Genomic DNA, 18,832 nt, shown 5'->3' on the forward strand with positions numbered 1-18,832 from the left:
AACTGTAAATGTGTCCCCTCTAGGCAGATGTAGCCCAGCAGGCATACAGCTTGATGAGCAGCAGATGGTACTTTCGTCCAGAGGAAAATGAATCGGCCCATGCCAAGGCACAGGGCCTGGTCAGGGTGCTGGCTGCCTCTAGGCCTCCTCATACCCTCAATCTAGACCTTTGTGCAGGGCACAAAATGCACCACTGTGTCTCTACAAAAATACAGTAAGACATCGGAGGGAAGCCTCTGGTGCACCTAGGGAGAAGATAACCCAAGTGTTGGCAATTTCAGCCTTGGCAAAAACCCACTACCTCCCTTACGGAGCAGAGAACCACGAAACTAAGCAACCACCGAAGTTGAAGTTAAACTGTGATATGTCAGCTGGGACCACAATGATAAAGCAAATAGAGACCTTGGTCTTGAACCCATACTATTCAACTTTCTGGATATTGATACAATTCTGGGAGAATTGGGGATCTTAAAAGTAACTGAAATTTGGTTTCTTGGCAGCCTGGTGAGTGGGGGTAAGAGCTTGTTTAATTTGATTTACAGGCAATAAGAACTGGGATGTTTCTTGTAGACTTGAGTTGATTTGCTACACCTGCCATACCTGAATTGCAGTTCCTTTTAAACCATTTTTGGTTTAGTGAAACTATAAAATTTAACATGCAAAATGACAACAAAATTGCTCCTGTTTAGGTCTACTTACATAGTTTTTTATTTCATCCATGTAAACATTAGAATACAATCTTAACTTTGAATATAATCCTGTACAATTTTATTGACATGGTTCCTAGCAAGAGGTTATAGTTCTCATATAAAACATGAGGGAATTTAAGATTATAATGGACATGGGTCTGACATTTCCAAGTACTCATTTTGGTACTTAGATTACTTTTGAGTATTTTTTTTTTCCTTGTGGCACTGCTTAGATTTTTTTTTTACCTGAAAAGCAGAAATACCAAACATTACTGCTGTCATATTTAGTTACTCTGAACTATTTGTGTCAACAACTGAAATGTTTATTTTTTGAATACACAGTAGTGATTAGTTTTAATGACACAAGACTAATCCTTGAATATTATATAGCTTTTGAGACAAAGTAATGATTGAAATTGAAAATTGTATAAATATTGAGAGGAATGAATAGCAGTCAGAAACATCCAAAAATTAAATATCATTCTCATTTAATCCCAAATAAGAATGATTTTTGAATAGCTTATGACTAAAAGTCCAGATGATAAAACCAAATATTAAACATGTGATACCTTTTTTCTTGTAAACTTTTCACAGAAAGGACTAGAAGCATTTTATCTTGTTAGTGAATAAAATCATAAGAATGAAAACAAAATCTGATATTCAATTATACCGTAGATCTTTAGGTTCCTTTACTCTCAAAAGTTCAAAGTATTTGAACATGGCTTATCTTCACATAGTCCATTTTCTAGAATCATAAAAGACTAGACCATTCCCAATGCCTAAACAAGAAAATTGGAGCACCAAGTTTTAATACTCAAGACCATAGTCAACTATTAAATACTTCATATAAATGTACACTTTAATGCCTCCATGTTTTTCTTTTACTATGGGATGATTTTTCCTTATTCTCTGCTTCAAAGTACTTTACTCTGATTTAAACTGGAATATTACCTCTTACATCAAACCCTCCCTAACATTCAGGCAGAAATAGCTAATCATTAACCAATTCCATTAGCTTTAATTATGGAATCTTATCCCTTTGAATTTTGAAGAGTTTTTTTTTTCTAAGCCTATGTCCCAGTACAAGCCAAAACTGTATAGAAATTGCACTAAAATTGTTTCCTATGATTGTGGTTGTGAGTTGTATCATGTGTAACTTTTCAGTTTTTCTGTATTTTCCAAATTTTCTGTAAAGGTCATACAACTTACTAGAAAAAGCAAAACAAAGATGACATATTAAGTTTTATGAGCTATAACTTTATAGCTGAGGAAAACCAATACTTAAGACTAAGCCATAGGAGAGAGATCTGAGGAGGCATAAAAGGAATTTGGATGGAGGAACAAAAAATCCCCAAAGAAAAATTTTACGTCCTTCATGTATTATATCTGTGCGCTATGCTTCCCCAGGCAGCTCGGGGGTCTTCAAATAGACCCTGGGGATACCTCCATCGGTTTCAAGAAAGGGTAAGACAATAATCCAAATAGACAGATGACTACTGACAAAACTAATCTACCTTCCTTAACTAAAATGGATGGAATAACTTCGGGCCTTCTGGGGAAATATAAGACCCAGTGAAGAGTCACTCACATGGCCAGAGCTCTGGACTAAAGCTTCCTGCTCTCAAATGTGAAGCTGAATCTAAAAATGGTCAACAGTGCCCGCCCATGTGTACTGAGTAGGGGAAAAGCCAAACTGCTGCACAAAGAGGCCCCAAAGTACCGTGGCTTAAAAGAAAGTTTCCCTCTCTCAAACTATCTGGAGAGAGCGATCTGGTCTGGGGCAGCTCTGTTCCTTGCAGCCATGTAGGTTACACAGTTTCTTTCCAGTTTCTTCACAAGCCAGGGATTAGAACACTACAGGCCATGGACCAAATCCAGCCTGCCACTTGGGTTTGCACGTAACATTTTATTGGAATACAGCCGTGACCATTTGTTTACATTTCATCTTTTGGCTGCTTTCACATCACAGGGTAGAGTGAATTGTCACAAAGCTGAAAATACTTACTATTTGGCCCTTTTATATGAAGAAAATGTTTGCCCTTTCATGCTCTAAAATATGCTGAACAGAGTTGGAAGCAGATTTAAATTCCAGCTTGTGAAAAGAGCACCCGGCCAGTATCATAAGGCCCAAGCCCAGAAGCAGCACATACCACATCCCCTCACACTCTACCCCAGCAGCATAGTTACAAGTCTTCAAGTAATTGTAAGAAGGCTGGGAAATGAGTCTCACTGAACCATGTGTCCAGCTACATCTTTACAATGAAACAAAAGGAGGGCAGTCAGTAGCCTCCACCATATGGTGTGTTTTGTCCATCTGCTTCAGCTGACATTAATAAAAGTACATATATCCACCTGCGTGCCATGTCATAGGCAAGTGGCTACATTTTGTGTCCACACCAGAAATGTACTTTTGCTGTAACCAAGACAATATACTTCCTAATATTGCCTGTCAGAACATTGAGGTATAATTTGGCACAAGGAGGAGACAAGTATAAGAGCTATAGAAATGGCCAAGCCAACCCAAAGACAGATTGTGTTTTATTGGAACATGCGGTGTCACAAGCAAGCTGGTCAAAATGGTACCCAGCTCTTCTCAAACACCGTGGGTTAAAGGGTGGCCTGGTGAATGTGCCATGCTAAATGCATTTGGAAGCTAATGCCTTCAAAAAAGTGCTGCACAAAATTCTATTCTGTAAATATATTCTTCAAACACAAAGTTTAAACCCGCTTACAAACAATTGACCATGCACAAAATACATTGTAAGTCTCCAATCAGGATCCTTCTAAAAAGAAAAAGTGTATGTAAAAAGATCTAATCAATAGTTAACAATTTCCATAGGGAACTTCACAGTCCGTTTGCTCTACCACCATATGAGATTAGAAGTAAAAAGGCATCTAAGCTGATCTTTCTGCTAAGATGATTCCCTGCAGCAAGTTTTACTGCTTCTTTCCTCCTTTGATTCAGTTTTAAATGTCTGGAGCACTGTGTTCTCGCCATCCTTCTAGAGGTGATTCAAAGCCCTATGGGATATTTTTGCAACAGCTGTGGTGTAAAAAGTAATAGAATTGAGGAGTCAGATTCTGGTCCTCACTCTTCTGCTTCTCAACCACATGGACTTGCATGATTCATCCTGTGAATTCACTCAAATTGTGTTGAGGCCTCTCTGTGGGAGAAATAAAGATGACAAACTAAGCCCAGCCCTTTAAGAGTTTATAATCGAATGCAGCAGTAACTGGAAGGGAAAGAAAATGCGTCAGTGGGTGGCTGGAATCACACCTGTTGTGAGTGATGGTGGAGGAGAGGCATGCAAACTGAATGTGGGTGAGACCTGGAATGCAAAGAGGAAGGAAAAGGTGGAGGTAGGAGAGGAATGAAGTGTAGTGGCCAAATACAGCTACAACTTGTATCATTCACAGGGGAACAGTGGGAAATTAGAAAAAATAGAATGGAACCAGCCCTGGAAAACTAATGAATCTTAGGTTTGTTAGTAAGCCAAGTGACTAAAGGTTTCTGAGAAGGGGGGATGATTTGATTAAGGAATAGCTTTAGAAGGATTATTCACATGGTGATACTCACATGATGAATTTAGGGGTAGGAAAACTACGTTGAATCATTAGAAAACAATGATAAACTCTTCCACATCTTTCTGTTATCAGTAAGGGAAAAATTCAGGGGACTAGTTTCCCTGTGTTGAACATGATCCAATTGCTTATTTTAGAGATGCCACAATCAAATGATCATGCAGAAAATATAACACTTAAGATGACAGATAAAATACTTTATTAATATGACAGAAAAATAAGTAGAAATGCATTTCCTGCTTAATGTTTATGAGGATTTTTGACTATTTTGTAAGCTATGAAAGGCTGTGAAAATGAAACTCTGGGAAGGATGTAGGAGCAGATTCCTGTTATTAAGAAGATATTGTCATAGAGAAGTTATTCTCTAGGTTTTTCACTTATGCCAAGTTAGATGGACCTTCTAGGTGCTACTATGACATGGTAATTGCCCTATAAACTGCATACCTCAAACCATACCTCAGCTTTCCATTAAAACTGCTCTCTGTAACACTAATGTGACGGGCAAGCAGTCCAAACCCACGTCATCTTGGCCCCTGTGACTTGTAATAAGTAGCTAAGGTCTATAATTTCCACCCTACCCAGACAATGTGTAAACTAACGCTTAACTTCTGTGAACCACCTAAGTAATAATCGATGTCCAAAGTCCACTGGCCCTCCGAATGTCCAGAGCCCCTCACCCTCATCCCCACCCAGGAGGTGGTTTACGGGCATAAAAGGTCTTGACACCCTCCTTTCCGGACCACAGGTTAGAGAGACACGAGTCCTCCATGGCCGCCGGCAATAAAGACCCTGCAATTTGGCCTAGTCTTTGTCTCAGTGGTGATTTCCCGCTTGCTTGATTCCAACATTTGGAGGTCCCAGGAAGATTTTCCATCAAAGAAAATCCCTGAAGTCTTGCCCGAGCCGCTGCTCCCACCTCAGGGACCTCTAGGGGAGGCGCCCCCTGAGATGTTCCAGGGCCCCAGAATTCCATCCCCGTGGAGGAGGGTCGACTACCCGGCCGACATTCACTCAATTCCTCAGGGTCCCAGGAACCTCTGGAGGTAAGTCAGCTCTGAAAATCAGGGGGCTGGTCTGTTAGGAGCCGAGGTCAAGAGATGGAATGTAGTCGTTAATCTGTGACTAGGCAAGCCTGCCGTAAGACGTCACTGGAGGCTCAGGTAATTCAGTTTTCAGTTGTTTTCCATCTCAGCAGTTCCCCAGCACAACCGCCTCCTGGGAACTATGAAACTCAGCAGCTGCCCAACCCCTCCCTTCATGCACAGCCCCTCTTCCAAGGTCTAAAAGGAAATTCTGCCCTCGGCTGCTCAGATGTAGTTTTTCTCCATCCTTGGGAGCCAGGCGCTAGGAAAGGAATTATCGAGCCTTTTTGCCTGCCTAGGATGGAAAAAAAGTAATTGCCCCTTTTGCCAAAAGGAGATTCGGTGTTGCTACGGAACTTGTTCTGGTACCATCCTGACTGTTGGGAAGTGGGTTGCCACGGTACAATACAAACTGATTGGCAAAAGTTCTGTGATCTCTTGAAGCCATGGTGGATTCAAAATTCACACCTGGTTAATTTGCTGGCCCTTTTGTTCATTTGTTTTGTCATTTTCCAACCTTCCCTAAGCCCTTGGACTTAAGGGCACATCTAAGGGAAAATCCCTACCAAAGCGGTTTTTATCTCCTAAAAAGCGTACTATTCACCGCTGTGGTCCCACGCGGGTGACATCGACCTACACCCCTGGCCGCTTGGGCCTCTCTCCTTGCCTCACGCCAGGGATAAGCCTGTCAAGCTTGTTGCCCCCTCCTTACAAGACCTTGCTGCAGAGGCATACTTAAACTGGTGCTGGAAAGGCAAGGCACGAGTACAACGCTTTCCAAAATTGGAAGTACTATAAAAGCAAACAGATCCGGGTAACAACTGGAAGGTTAAAAAAAGAAACCAGATGGAATCGTGTGGTTCCAAGCCCTGCACTCCCTTCCAGTGCATAACGGCCAATTTCAAGGCTAGATTTTCAGGCCAATATGGGGTAAAACTAACCCCGAAAAAACTCCGCACTGTGTGTAAATTGGAGTGGCCTTCGTTTTGGGGTGGGGTGGCCAGACACCAGGACATGATCCCAAGGTAACCCAGGCTGTATAGAACGAGGTGACAAGTTCCCCTGGGCACCCAAATCAGTTTCCATACATTGACCAGTGGCTAGGTTTAGTTCAGCAGCCCCACTCATGGCTTAAATGCTGCATAAAGCAGGCTGGGTTACAAGTTATGCCGGCAAGCCCTAAGAAAGTGCCTTTGGCGTCAGCCATACTCCCTTCCCTGGCAGAAAATCAAGAATTACCTCCACCATACTCAAGGCCCCCCAAATTGGGGCCTCAGCATCCTCCCGCAGACAGTACCAGTAACCAACCCTTGACCCCCCTGCACACCTGCAGCAGGGCTCCACACCCACCAGTGGTCCTTCCTCTCCGAGAGACGCCCTCTACCGGGGAAGACAATCGGGGTCACCCATTCTTTGTTCACATCCCCTTCTCGTCCAGTGACTTATATAACTAGAAGGCTCAACATCCCCCGTTCTCTAAGAAGCCCCAGGCTTTATCAGGGCTCTTGGAATCTGTACTCCAGACTCATCGCCCCACTTAGGACAACTGCCAACAATTATTACTGATCCTGTTTACCACAGAGGAAAGGCAGAATTAGACAGGAAGCCCTGAAAGCCATCATAGGTCCAGGGGGAGGAACAGAAGAGAACCGGAACAAAATTGAAGAGGTTTTTCCCTCTACCTGACCCCAATGGGACCCCAACACCTCACGGGGTCACCAGGCTCTGAACACTTCTGACTGGTATCTTTTAGCAGGGATTAAGGGGGTGGCAAGGAGACCATCAACCTCTCCAAGGTAGGAACAGTAACTCAGCGTCTGCAGGAGTCACCGGCTGCTTTCCTGGAATGCCTTCAAGAGGCATACGGTACCTATAACTCCTGTAAACCCTGAGGCCCTGGAAAATCAATGGGCCATTAACTTAGCCTTTGTCTCCCAGTCAGCCCCAGATATCAGGAAAAAGTTACAAAAACTAGATGAATTCTCGGGAATGAATTTGACCCAATTGTTAGATATTGCCAGAAGGTTTTTAATAGGGATACTCCTGGAGCCATACAAGACAAAAAAGTTACTAAGGCAGTAATAACCCGTCAAGAAACACGAGTCATTCCACGAGGGCAGGGGGCCTTGCGAAAGGGCCACCGGGGTCCCCAGCCCCCGTTAGAAAAAAACCAATGTGCATATTGCAAAAAAATAGAACATTGAAAAAGTAAGTTCCCAGAGAGAAACAGATGAGTAACTGCTCAAGAAAAACCACCCAGGGCTATCCTCAGTTTAGAAGGGCAGGATTAACAGGACCAGGGCTCTCATTTGTTAACCCCCCCAGGAGCCTAGGGTTACTTTAAAAATTGGGGACAAACCTATTAGTTTTTTAGTGGACAGCAGGGCAGCCCACTCAGTTCTTCCTCAGCCTCTGGAACCACTATCCAGTAGAAAAAGTCATCCAGGGGGCCACAGGAAAGACCACAACAAGTTCATGAACCACAAATCAAGTCGTTAACTTAGAAAACAGCACTGTTACCCATTCCTTCTTAGTTCTGCCAGAATGCCCTTACCAGCTAATAGGGCAGGACATACTTCACAAACTTCTAGCAGCCATCTCTTTCTGTGAAAATCAGGCCTGCCTCTCTATCCTTCCTTTGCCCTCCGTATCAAAAGCACCTCAGCAAATCCTCATCGCTTGTGCTCTGTCAAACGAGTATCTCTTGCAGAAAGCTTTATTACCGGAAACAAATGGGGCATCAACATCAGACCTCCTCTGCCAATTCCAGGAGAGTGTACCTGGAGTATGGGCTGAAACCAATCCCCCAGGTCTAGCAGAACACTGTACCCCGGTTATGGTCCATCTGTTGGCAATGGTAGCTCTGGTCCAGGTACGGCAATACCCAATAAGTCAAGAAGCCAGGCGGGGAATCGCTCCCCACATAACAAGACTCCTGGAAGGAGGAATCCTCACCGTCTATAAGTCACCCTGGAACACCCCTCTGCTCCCTGTTCTAAAACCTGGCACAAAGGATTACCAGCCAGTACAGGACTTAAGGAAAGTAAATAAAGTAAAAACTGTCCACCCACGGTCCTAAATCCATATACCCTCCTAAGCCTCCTGCACTCAAACCACCATTACTATACCATCCTGGACCTCAAGGATGCATTCTTTTGCATCCCACTGGCCCCAATCAGCAAACCCATATTTGCCTTTAAGTGGACTAACCTGGATCCTGGGGTCTCAGAGCAACTCACATGGACCCGGCTGCCTCAGGGATTCGAAAATTCTCCCACCCTATTTAATAAAGCACTTAGCCAGAATCTTGCCACCTTCCAGGCAAAGTTCCCTGAGTGTACTCCACTCCAATATGTAGATGGCTTACTTATGACCTCAAAAACCCAAGAGGCCTGCAAGGAAGCCACCCAGTTTTTACTGTTAACCGTAGAAACTCTGGAATATCAAGTCTCAGCCAAAGAAGCCCAACTCTGTCAACAAAAGGTTACTTACCTGGGCTATATCATAGAAAAAAGCAGCCGGGCACTGGCGCGCAGCCAAGTCCAAGCAGCACTACAGATACCCAGCCCTACCACAAAACGCCAAGTTTGGGAGTTCCTTGGGGCAGTAAAGTACTGTAGGCTATGGATTTTAGGTTTTATCAAAATAGCCAAGCCTCTGTATGCCTGCACAGGAGGGAATCAACCCCTAATTTAGACAATAGTAAAACAGGCTTTTAATAAACTTAAAGCCGCTCTGACCTTGGCCCCAGCCCTGGCCTTTCCAGATATTTCTAAACCCTTCTGGTTGTTTGTACATAAAAAAACAAGGAATCGTGAAGCAGGTGCTCACCCAGACATTAGGACCATGGTCCAGGCCAGTTGCCTACCTATCAAAAAAACTTAATCCTGTAGCCTCTGGGTGGCCAGCCTGCCTTTGGTCTGTGGCAGCAACAGCCCTGTTGGTAAGGGAAGCAGACAAACTAACTCTGGGGCAGCTATTAAACCTAGTAGCACCCCATGCAGTAAAATCACTACTCCGCGGGGCTTCAGGAAAGTGGATGTCTAATGCCCGCATAGTACAGTACCAGGCTCTACTTTTGGACCAGCCCCACATCCAGTTCTTGAAAACTATAGTCCTAAATCCAGCCACACCGCTGCCTAACAGTAAGCCAGAAGAACCCATACATAACTGTCAACAAAAAATAAATGTCATCCAAACCGCTCAACCGGACCTCACCGACGTTCCCTTACGGAACACGGAAAAGGTACTGTATACAGATGGCAGCAGTTTTGTAGTCAACGGAGTGAGGTATTGGGGGGCAGCCGTAGTCACCCTAGAGTGGGTCATCTGGGCTCAGGCCCTTCTCATGGGACTCGGCCCAAAAGGTTGAAGTTTTAGCCCTAATAAAAGCCTTAAACTGGGCAAAGGAAAAGACTGTCACTATTTATACTACTTACCTCAAAAAGCTATTTAAAAAAAAAAAAAAAAAAATTCTGGCCCTGCTGGAGGTCATATGGAAGCCTAAGACTGTAGCACTAGTCCATTGCAAGGGACACTGAAAGGGGGATTCACAGAGGCAAGGGGAAACGGGGCTGCTGACTTACAGGCCGGGCAGGCCGGGCAGGCAGCCACGGGACCGGTAAAACCACTGACCCTCCTTGTAACAATGCCCACCCCAGTTCTGCCCCCTACTCCCACGTACTCAAGTGAAAAGAATGTTGCAAAAGAACAGGGTGCCACGCAGGACTCCACAGGATGGTAAATACTGCCAAACCAAAGGCTTGTGGTCCCCGAGGCTCTAGGGCAGGCCCTAGATAAAGACACACACCAGGCCACTCACTTTGGACAGACCAAACTGAGGTGCTAAAAGCCAAATACTACATTCCCCACTTACATAAACTTACCAAGAAAATTACTACTCGGTGTAATGTATATGCCTAAGTAAATCCAGGAGGGAACAGGTTAGCCAGGTAGGAGTAAAACTCGGAACTAGCCCTGGAAAGCACTGGGAAGTAAATTTCACTAAAATAAAACCCCAGCAAATGGCTATAATACCTCCTGGTGTTTATAGATACGTTCTCTGGATGGGTCAAGGCCTTCCCCACTAGGTCCAAAACTGCTTTGGTGGTCACAAAACTATTATAGGACCTTGTTCCTCAGTTCGGCCTCCCTCTAACGCTGGGGTCAGACAGTGGGCCCGCCTTTATTGCACAAATTTCTCAGGGCCTAGCCAAGGCCCTGGGTATATCCTGGAAATTACACTGTGCCTATCATCCCCAAACTTCAGGACAAGTCAAACGAATAAACCAGACCCTAAAAGAAACCCTGACAAAGTTTATCTTAGAAACCGGTGAAAACTGGGTCAGCCAGTTTCCTTTTGTCCTCCTCTGCATCTAATGCACACCCTGTCAAAAAGGCTTCTCCCCTTTTAAAATCATGTTCGGCAGGCCCCCCCTCTCTTACTCCCCAGACCCGCAGATACCGTGCATGCTAAAGTCCATAACTATACGCTCCTTGAGTTCTTACAGGTGCTCCAGTCTGTTCAATCCCAGATACATCAGCTCATTGACACCCATCCCACCCCATTGAAACTCGCAGACCAGCTGACACGCCCCTTCCAGCCTGAAGACTCTGTCCTTGTTAAAAGATTGGCCACCTCCAGCCTCACCCCCCATTAAAAGGGCCCCTACAGGGTTATCCTGAGCACACCTCCCACACTCAAGGTGGATGGACTAACAGCCTGAATTCATCATGCCCACATCAAGACAGCCCCACCGGAAAGACAAAAGTGTCAAACACTCATCCCCCGATTCACTAAAGCTAAGACTTGTGCACTCTTCGCAGTCACCACGCTCACCATCCTAATCCGTGCTGTAAATCCGTATAGCGAACCCACCTACTATCAATGGGTCCTCACTGAGGGCTCCACTGGAGGATACGTTAGTTCCTTAACCGGGAAAAGATCCACCCTAGTCAACCTAACCCTGGAGTACATTCTGAAAACCCCCCATTACCTTTCCCCTAGACCTCTGTTCCCTCCTGGGCCCATTCCTGACCCCAAACGTAAATCATAGGACAAAAAATATAGCCAAGGATAGCAGTGCAAGGGCAGAGCAACAACTTCAAACTTACGGATTATATCTGTGCCCAGGATCCACCCCACAAAAAAAATAAAACTGAAAAGTTAAATTCTTTTGCCACCATTGGGGTTGTAAAACTATCTCCACTATATCAGGGTATACCAAAAACATAAACTCCTTCATCTCTTTTAACCAAGACTCCCCCATCCCCATGCTACACTGGGTCTTGTAACCCACTGAAGATAACTGTAACTACCCCAGATGGTAAATGGACAACAGGGCAAACCTGGGGTCTCAGGGTATATATGCATAGGTGAGACATGGGAAACATCTTTACCATCCAGCGTATAACCCCACCCAGACCCAACTGCCCTATAAGTCCGATTGCCCAGGTCATACAACAAGAAGCCCCCCTAAAAATACAAAGCCCTCTCAACCTTCCCCTACAACCCCAACTTGGCTTAAAAAGGACACAACCCTGCCAACCTGGTTGTCCTCGGCTCACCACCTCAAATCCAACCCAGATTTAGGGAAAGACTGTTAACTCTGTCTAAACCCTCAACCACTGTTTTATGCCAGGTTAGCCTCCCAATTACCTGCCAACCTGTTCATTTCTTCATGCTCCCAATCCACACTCCATTTAAGCCTGGGAAACATCGAAGGGTCTGGGGAGGTTGCTACTACTACTACTCCCCAAATTACACCCTTGCAAGTTCTCCCTATAAACACTATTGTAATGTCTCCCAGAACGTAACCTTTAATGCTAAAAACCTTTTACTATTGGGCCCCAGATACCACTTGGTTAGCCTGCACTTTTGGCCTCATCAACTGCATTTCCACATACCAATTCAGCAGCTCCGCTCCCATACTCTGCACCCCGGTACACATCCTCCCCAGAGTCGACATTTATAATGGCCAACAGGAACTTAACCTCCTGGCCCCATCAAATATCATCACTGCCCGATGAAAGCAAGTCTGTTGTCATCCCTCTACTGGTTAAATTAGGTATTGCTGGCTCCACCGCAGTTGAAATATCAGCTCTTAACTGGGGATCAAAATTTAAAAACTCTCTCTCAGCACATAAATGCTAATTTAAGCCACTTGAAAAACTCCATTTCCCAACTTGCTGATCAGGTTAAGTCTTTGGCTAAAATGGTCCTCCAAAACAGGCAAGAACTAAATTTGTAATTCTTAAAACAAGGGGGGCTATGTGCCGCCCTTAATAAACAATGTTGCTTCTATGCTAATAGATCAGCCTCATCTGAGAAAGCCTCTTCCTGGTCAAACAAAATCTCAAAACCAGAAAATAACTTCAAAAAGCTTCAGAAAGTTAGTATCAAAAAATGTTTTCCTGGTCCCTTGGCTCACTTCCCTCCTTACGGGCCTGGTGGGACCTCTGGCCCTACTCCTACTAGAACTCATATTCGGCCCCTGCCTCCTAAATCAACTGCTCAGGTTCATTAAATCTAAAGTAAACTCCATAAAATAATAGTCTCAATATAGGCCCTTAAACAATACTAACCTGTTAATTCCCTTAAATAAAACAAGGGGGAATGTGACATGGTAATTGCCCCATAAACTGCATACCTCAACCATACCTCGGCTTTCCATTAAAACTGCTCTCTGTAACCCTAATGTGACAGGCAAGCAGTCCAAACCCACGCCATCTTGGCCCCTGCTACTTGTAATAAGTAACTAAGGTCTGTAATTTCACCCCTACCCAGACAATGTGTAAACTAACACTTATCTTGACTTCCGTAAACCACTTAAGTAACAATCAATGTCCAAAGTCCACTGGCCCTCGGAATGTCCAGAGCCCCTCACCCTCACCCCCGCCCAGGAAGTGGTTTACAGGCATGAAAGGTCTTAACACCCTCCTTCAGGGGGACATGGGTTTAAGAGATTCCAGTCCTCTGTGGCCGCCGGCAATAAAGACCCTGTAATCTGGCCTAGTGTTTGTCTCAGTAGTGGTTTCGCTCTCGCTCAATTCCAGCACTACTTTAAAAAATTTTAACTAGGAAAACAGTCTGTGTTTTTTTGTTTTTTTTTTTTTTCATTGAACTATATTTTGCATAGAATAAAATGTACTATTTTAAGTGTGTAGTTCAATGAGCTTTGATGACATATACCCATATAATCATCACCATAATTAAGCAATAGAATGCTTCTCTCAGCCTTCCCTCATTTCCCTAGGGCCCACCACATTCCTAACTCTGCAATCAAACTCCACCCCTTCTTAGGCAACTGTTGACTTGACATCTGTCACTATAGATTAGTTTTGTTTGTTCTGTAAACTTCACATAAATGCAGTCACACAACAGGTATTCTTTTGTATCTGGCTTCTTTTGCTTAGAAGGTTTTTGAGCTTCATCAATGCTCTTACATACATAAGTAGTTTATTTTTTACTGGTAAATTGCATGAATATTCCATAAATTATTTATTCAGCTATAAATGTATATTAGGGGCATTTTCAGTTTGAAGCAATTATGAATAAAGCTGCCCTGAACATTAGTGTACCTGTCTTGTTGTGGACCTAGGGTTCATTGCTCTTGGACATAGGTTTTCATATATACTTCCATATGATCTAAATCTGAGTCATATGGAAGTATGTAGTCTTTTATAAGAAACTGACAAACTGTGTTCCAAAGTAGTTATAGTAGTTTACATTCCCAGGAACAGCATATGAGAGTTCCAGTTGCTCCAAATCCTTCCCAACATTTGTTTTTGTCAGTTTTTAAATTATAGCCATTCTACCTGGTTTGTAGTAATGTTTATGTCCTTCTTGGCCACTTCACATGTATTTTCGTGAAGGGTACATTCTAATCCTTCACTCCCTTTTTAAACTTGTCATTGGTCTTATTTTTGAGTTGTGAGAGTTCTTTACATGTGTTGGTATGTTGGATGTAAGTCCATACACACGTGCGCACACATCTCTATATACGTGTATATATACACGTGTGTGTGTGTGTGTGTGTGTGTGTGTGTGTGTAGCAGATACTTTCAGTCTCTTTTTCATTTTCTTAGTGATGTGTTTGGAAGAACGGTAGTTATAATGAGTAGGGTTGTAACTTAATTAAAAATTAAGCTTTTAATTTTGGTAGTCTGATTCATCAATTTTTATGGTTCTAGTATGTTCTATTTGCAAAATCTTAAAAACTGTTTTCTCCTGGAAGCTTTATATGTTCTGCTTTTGCTTTAGGTCTATCAGCTACTTTGAGTGTACAGTGTGAGTAGGATCGAGGCTCATTTCTTTCCCATTTGAATATCCAGGTATTCCAACACTGTTAAAAATACTATCCTTACTGAATTACCTTGGCACTTTTGTCAGATGTTGGTATATTTCTGACCTCTTTATTTACTGAATTCCACTGATCGGTCTTTATACCAAGACCATACTGTCTTGATTATGTAGCTTTGAAGTAAAGCTTGCAATCAAAAAATGGAAATCCTCCAAGTTGTTTTTAAAGGGCTATTTTGACAATTGTAGGTTCTTTACATATCCACATATCTATTAGAATCAGGACTTCTACAAAGAAGTCCTCTGGGAGGACTTGCATTGAATCTAAAGATCAATTTGGGGAAAATTGATTTCTTAACAATGAGTTTTCTAGTTCAAGAATATGGTATTTTTTTATTTGACTTCTTAAATTTCTCGTAAAAATCTTTGTAGTTTTCAATGTACAGATCTTGTATTTCGTTAAATTTATCCCAAAGTATTTCAGACAGCATGTCTTGGGAGTTAACTATTGTAGAATAATCTCTACATATAATAATTCTATTATAGAATAAAGTAATCTCCCTCATTGTCAGTTTTATTAGTTTAATTACCAGAAGAGCGTTTTTCAAATCGGTATTGAACGAAGGGTTGTAATGGAGGAGGGGTACTTCTCAATTGGAATGATGTATCCCCAGTTATATATATATTAGCTATATATGTATCTCCAATTAGATAATTCCTGCCCTACTAGAAGAAAAATCTCTCTAGATGAAACCTCACTGAACCCCAACTTGCAAGCATGCCAGTGCATAAACATACAAAGGAGACTATAAATGAACAAGTCTCCCTGGTGTCAACTATGAAACTACTTACCGAGATACTTAGGTCTTTGAAGTTGAAAGCAGCTCTTTCATGGATTACCCAGTCTACAAATCTACATATAGTTACCACTTAAAAATTATCAGATTTATCACACTAATGGACACTATGAAAATGTTTTTCTAGGGCTGGATTTTTTAGCATAATTCTCATACTTTAGTTTGAATCAGCATTTGCATTTGTGCAATTACAGAGTGCTTGTGGGAGGCCCAAAATCTAAGTAGAAAAAAATGTTTTATCAGCAAAGTTTTTCCTATATGTACAAAATTCTCGAACACTTTTGGGAAATCTCCTTAACTGATGTTTTTGCTTTCCACCAGAAATATTGATGATAAAGAGGAAACTAAATTTCTGAACCATTAAATGATACCATTTATCAGATCCCCTGATGGGTATTTTATAGATTATTCTTAATTTTAAAAGTAGATTACCCAAGATTCCTACATAATTATAATATTAACTTATACAATGTTTCCTCTTTGTAGTCTGTCTTTTCTCATATGAATCAAATTAGATAAAGAAGGATCCAGTGTTATTTAATCAGAAATAATCTCCAAATAAAAGTCAAAGAGCAATCTAAAATACTAAATAGAGATCTGGTTCTGTCTTTTCTTTCTTTCCTTTCTTTTTTCCCTCCTTACTCTTTTTGATTTTGGGCTTTAAAAGAACACTCAAACCACAAATATTCAAGAAATATTAACAATAGTCATATATTATCCAGTCTGTGTCAGGAATAAACATTGTAATACTATAACCTTCAGGCCTCTGCCAAGTATTATTTCCACTTTACAAAGAGACTGAAGCTCATAGGGTCACTTAACTTTCCTAAAGTCACATGGCGAAATCTCAAAGATAAAATTCAAATTGCAGGGCCAAATCTCTCTATGTCATACAGATGCCTCCCACATTGCCCATGACTTTACAGAAGCTTGGAGTCTAAATGTGGCTACTGTTAGTAACAGCTTCAAGACTGAAGGCTATTGGGCTATTAGCTCCACCATAGGCATTACTAGGTTTAAGCTCAGACAGCCAGATGAGACCACTTGAACCTTGGCAGTTACCAGTCCAGAGGAGCAGCCTAGCCCAGCCACTCCACAGCTGCAATTTGAGAGCATCCGGAGGACACCCTGTATATCTTTTCACCTGGTCTCTATTGCCACAGATGAAACCTCCTCAATGCCCCCAAGAAACCATCTTGGGCAGGAAAGAGAGAGGTGAGTGAAAATTTGAATGACTAGTAATTTACCAAAAGAAAGTCATTCCAAAGAGGCTATTATACTGGCCCTGATTTGAATTTTGAATAGTCTGGATGTTTAAAAGGAGAAATAGAAACATGAAATGATAGTAGTTTCTACTGGCGAATGGAAGATTCCCCTAACCATCAGCAGGGTGGGGCTCATTGAAGATCAGATAATCTATTAAGAACAGGCACTACATTTCTTGACCTGAGTTTGGTGTGAATGATTTTGTGACCTCATTACAGTTTTTATAATTTGAATTCATCACCATAAAAGAGGACAAACAAAATGAGGAACCACCCCTTTCACAAAATCTTTTAGGCTCGAGTGTTTTCGAAGCCTGCAAAACACTCAAGCTCAAGAAGGTTAAAGGAATTTAAGTGATCATTTATTTCCATGGACTAGAAAATCCCTAGGGTTTCTATTTAAGGAAACCTTAAAATAAGTGAGCTTTTAGTTTCAATTTGGTTGTCAACATGCAGAAAAAAAGGAAAGCTGAAATCAAAGAAACAATACAATCTGAAAATTAAACTTTAAGGGGAAAAGCATACCTTAAAAGAGTAGCCTTTGCTGTCGATCAGAATTTCTGTCTAAATTGTAAAAACCAGGGAAGTCAGCTGTGCTGTGAACTGCCAAGGGAATTGTCTTTATTTTGCCAAATGCTCCAGATGGTTTTCTTACAGAGACTTCCGTTTGGTGCTCACACTTGTTTATTTCCAGGCATCTCTCAGCCAGGCACTGAAGCAGGTACTTCATTGATCTAAATATGATTGTAAAACTAATTCATCTTATTTAAAATTGCAAGCCAAGCAGGAAATGTGGGACCATGTACTTCCCTTCCTTTCTTTTAACCTCGAATTTGAACCTGCTTTTAAATCAGTTTAAAAACTAATGATCCTTGTTTCTAAGTGACTCGAGAAACCAGGAAGGAACTATGATCTGGGTTTGTAAAACAAAACATTAAATACTTATGAAACCTTTATCATACAAATAATTCACTTTGGAAGGTATTTGTCTTGAAGAAATCTTACCATGAAAAGGGGTCATGAGTAGCTGCCCACAGACTTATACATCTGCTTGTCTATTTATAAGCAGCTGTAGATCTGTTTCAAGATACTATTGCTGAACATTTTTTAAATTCAATGACTGTTTATTAAGTGCTTATTATGGACCCTGTTAGGCACCTAAGATACAAAGATACACCATGGCATTTTGTGAAGGCTGCATGCTTTCTGGTGGCAGAGGGAAGAATCGGGAGTTTCTTGCAATAGATAAAGATCAGTGAAGGCACTGGAGGTAATGATGAAGTGGGGATTGGAGACAAATTCAAGGAATAGCATTAACAGAATTTGTTGTCAAATTACATGTGTCAATGAATGAAAAGCCAGGAAAAGCTCCCTGGTTTCCAGTTTGGGGATCGGGCAGTGTCATTCAATGAGATTAGAAATGTCAGGGTTATAGCAGTACAGCAGACTCCACATTATCCCAGGGATGCAACCTGGAAGAGCTACTAGGTACAGTCAGACATGCTGTCAGATGATTATATTCAAAGACCGTTTTTCATAGACCCAGTGGTTTGTTTCCCAAATGGAAGTGTTTGGACCTACTTCAGAACCTACCAAACATAAGCACAGGCCAGGTGGCAAACACATTAAGTGGTGAGAACGCCTCTTTCATGAAGAGGACTCTGGTCTTAGATTAGTACTGCATCACAGGTCAGCCTACTGTCTGGGCTGATGTTCTTGAATGCATTCTATTAAGAGGTGTTCACTGACTTGAAGCACATATTGCAAACCCACTGAAAAGGGCCACATAGCTTTGGTTCCCTCAAATTCTTGCATCTGTAGCTTTTAGAGGAGCAGAGTCATGACACCTGTCCATCCCTCACCTTCATAATCTGCAAAATTGGGACTCACACTACCAACTATACACATCTATAACTTCCCTTCTCATTTCTGGACACTCAAACAGATAAAACGAGAAATTAGTTGAATGCTAGATTTTTTTTTTAGAAGGGAGTCTCACTCTTGTCACCCATGCTGGCATGCAATGGCATAGTCTCAGCTCACTGCAACCTCCGCC

The 18,832-nt window shown here is 42.2% G+C and overlaps 3 long non-coding RNA genes across 4 annotated transcripts in view; 1 reads left to right on the forward strand and 2 right to left on the reverse strand.

Moving 5' to 3' along the window:
* LOC116549751 overlaps nucleotides 1–18,832 on the forward strand; it is a 197,854-nt gene that overhangs the window by 77,518 nt on the left and 101,504 nt on the right. The window lies entirely within an intron of this gene.
* On the reverse strand, nucleotides 1,744–18,788 carry LOC116549756. Its single transcript, XR_004268048.1, has 2 exons — nucleotides 17,302–18,788; nucleotides 1,744–3,853 (listed from the first exon to the last, which is right to left on the reverse strand). It is a non-coding gene; the product is annotated as an uncharacterized LOC116549756 (long non-coding RNA).
* LOC116549752 lies at nucleotides 8,726–16,336 on the reverse strand. The gene is made up of 3 exons (XR_004268045.1): nucleotides 16,214–16,336; nucleotides 11,888–11,893; nucleotides 8,726–9,787 (listed from the first exon to the last, which is right to left on the reverse strand). It is a non-coding gene; the product is annotated as an uncharacterized LOC116549752 (long non-coding RNA).

The sequence above is a fragment of the Sapajus apella genome, unplaced genomic scaffold (genome assembly GCF_009761245.1).
Source record: "Sapajus apella isolate SASKATOON/1434 unplaced genomic scaffold, GSC_monkey_1.0 scaffold6, whole genome shotgun sequence".
NCBI classification, from domain to species: domain Eukaryota; kingdom Metazoa; phylum Chordata; class Mammalia; order Primates; family Cebidae; genus Sapajus; species Sapajus apella.